This window comes from Herpailurus yagouaroundi, unplaced genomic scaffold (genome assembly GCF_014898765.1).
Source record: "Herpailurus yagouaroundi ecotype Mexico unplaced genomic scaffold, PumYag 66053, whole genome shotgun sequence".
NCBI classification, from domain to species: Eukaryota; Metazoa; Chordata; class Mammalia; order Carnivora; family Felidae; genus Herpailurus; species Herpailurus yagouaroundi.
The window spans coordinates 1-2835 of NW_024419123.1; the positions used below are offsets into that span (position 1 = coordinate 1).

The window sequence follows — 2835 nt, forward strand, 5'->3', positions numbered from 1 at the left end:
CGGGGGCCGGCGCAGCGAGGAGCGGGGGCGACGCCTGCCGTCCGGCGCGGGGAGCGCACCACGGGCGCCAGCCCCACCTGGAGGCGCCCCGCCGCGCTCGCTGGACGTCCGTCTTCCCAGGCTGGCGCCCCTTCCGGGGAGAGACCCTGGCCGGGGTGGGGGTGGGGGGGCCACTGCCCGGAGCCGCGCGCCCACCGACGGGGATAGGTGTGACGGGCGCTCTTCCGCGCGGGAAAGGCCCTTCCTACCCCGCCTTGGCCCTGGGCACCGGGAAGTGACCTGGCTGGGGGACACGCTTTGGGTCACGCAGGGGGTACAAGGGAGCGCGCGGCACCCTGTACCGCTTCTGGTTCCGAGAAGTACAGAGAGAGCCCGGAAAATCTCCCGAGCCGGTGTCCTCCTCGCTGAAGAGGGGATGGGGTCACCACCTGGTTGGTGAGGGGCTTGGTGGTCCAGGAGGCAGAGCCTGGCAAAGGGAAACCCACCTACACGGAGGAAGAGCCGCTGCCAGGCAGGGTCGGGACCTGCTGCTCTCGGGGACTGCTCTCCAGGCGACCTGCTGTGCGCTATGTAGGGAGGTGGCAGAGTCACGGGCGTTCCAATCCGGAGGGCAGAAAGGATACAGGTAACATCATTGCGGTTCCGAAGCTTGCTCCAAGACCTGGCCTTCCTGAGGGAGATTGCATCCCTGCCGTGGGGACCTCACTGCTCCGGGTTTGTGAATGCGGGAACCAACTGGAGAAGGTGGCAGTGAGGTCACAGAACCCGACCTTGCATCATAGCCCCCAGGCGACGCCTGGGGCAGTAGGGGCTGCTGCCCACAGAGCTGTCGACCCCAAAGACTGAGGAGGGATGGGGCGCCTGCTGGCTGAGACCAGTTGACCTGCCCAGGGTAAAGCTTGCCTTGCACAGGAGGTAAAGAGGGTGCGACAGTGGAGATCTTGAACTCGCTTCCCCTTCCTGTCCCGCCCCCACTGTGCCTGGGGGATCCGGTCCCACTCCAGGGCTCCCTCCACCATCCGTAGGCAGAAGACTCAAAGAAAGGAGAGCTTCTCCACAAAGCTCTGCCCCTTCTCCCACCATCTCAGGCCAGTCTTGCTCTGACTCAGCCTCTCCACGAGCATCCCCGTCTCTACCTCTCCCCCCACCTCGGATTCACCTCTGCCTGACATCTCGGCTGCTCTGGGCCCTCACCCCTGCGCCCCTTCCCTGTTGGAGCCCAGCTCTTCCCCACCCGGGCTGTTCCCCTCTGCCCCCGGAAAATCGCCTGGCACTCCCGTCCTCTGCTACTCTCTCTGAGATGTACCCATGGGTCTGATGTCCGTCATTCTGGTCAGCCACTAGCCCCCCACCCCGCCCCGATCGCATCGGGGCCTTGAGCCCCCGAGACGGTCTGTGCCATGCGGGACTCCAGCACCTCTCTATCTCCGTCTCAGGCTCCTCACACAGCCCCGATAGCCAGGAGGTGTCAATGAAAACATGTGGGCTGGCAGCTCAGAGGAGGAGGGGCCCAGCAGGCAGCACCAGGCAGGCATGTGTTCGGAGCCCAGCTGGACAGGCGGCTCCCCTCCCCCTGCCCCGCCCCCCCCCTCCAGCGTCCCTGCGGGAAGCAGCCCAGGTGGGTGGGCCCAGGTAGGCCAGTGACATCACCCAGGTCTCAGCGTGCCTGCTGCGGTGGCCTACAGAGCCAGGCTGATGTACACGAAGGCCACCGTTTCAAAGCCCGGGGGAGCACGGTTTTGCTTGTTAACGCTGCGGGGCCGTGGAGACAGAGACCTTGATGCAAGAAGAGAGGAACAAGTCGCCTTTGTCAGACATCTGCTGTTGGAAAGTCAACAGCCCTGGTAACACGATGAGGGGCAGATGGCTCCTGTCTCCTGGTAACATCCTCTCTGTTGGATTCTTCCAGGAATGAAGCAGCATCCCTTCACGTCTTCTAGAGTCCGAAGACATCCGTCATCGTCACGCTGAAGCATGTTGTCAGAGGTATTGGAGCCAGGGTTGTGCTGGTTCCCGTACGGAAGCCCCTTGATCCTTCTTACTCCTCCCCGTTCGGCGTCTCTTCCTGCTCAAGCTTCTCACGCCTGAGACCGCTCCCCTCTTCTCACCCTAGGCTTCAAGGATCTACCCTCCCTCTTGCCATCCTGACCACTTAGCCATCTTCCTCTTTCAGACCCAGGCCCCAGCGCTTGTTAAATCAGCCCCCATCAGCACTTCCTGTTCAATCCCACCTAGGGAGCCCTGCTCCCCACCAAACCCTGCAGCTCCCTTCCTGTAACGCGCAGGAGGCTGGAGGGAGTTTTCCTGAGACCGTTACGCTTAACCCTCGCTGTGTGTCTTGTCTTCCGTTTATTTGAGGGCTGAGACTTTGGGCTCGAGTTCAGGGTAACACAGGTTATGCTCATTGACCTTAAAGGCCCCAGTAGATGTCAGCTAAAATTAAAACACTCGGGCCAGACATGCTCTCTAGGAGGATAAACAAACAAACAAAAAAAGGCAGAATTGGTATGGATGAAGAGGAAAACAAGCAGTTGTCTCCTCCTTCAGGGGGGTCTTGGAGCATTTTAATTCTTTTTTTTTTTCTTGCATTACTTTTCGTTGATGAATAATATAGGTGAATTATACAAATCTTAATGAATTTTCTGAATAAAGACAAATACGCAAAAAAGTGTCCCAATCGCATTTCCATCACCCTGGAAAGTCCCCACATGTCCCTTCCCAGAAAATTCCCGAATCCCACCAAAGCAGCCCCTGCTCTGGTACTTTTTACCATGGGTCGTTTTTTGTCTTTTCTTTTTTTAGTTTTAGAAAGAGCTAGAGAGCGCGAGCACACAT

At 59.4% G+C, this 2835-nt stretch overlaps 1 long non-coding RNA gene across 1 annotated transcript; it reads left to right on the top strand.

The window, feature by feature from the left end:
* The first annotated feature begins 55 nt into the window (after positions 1-55).
* LOC121024574 (uncharacterized) lies at positions 56-2495 on the top strand. The gene is made up of 2 exons (XR_005787751.1): positions 56-625; positions 1910-2495. It is a non-coding gene; the product is annotated as an uncharacterized LOC121024574 (long non-coding RNA).
* Positions 2496-2835: the final 340 nt, after the last annotated feature.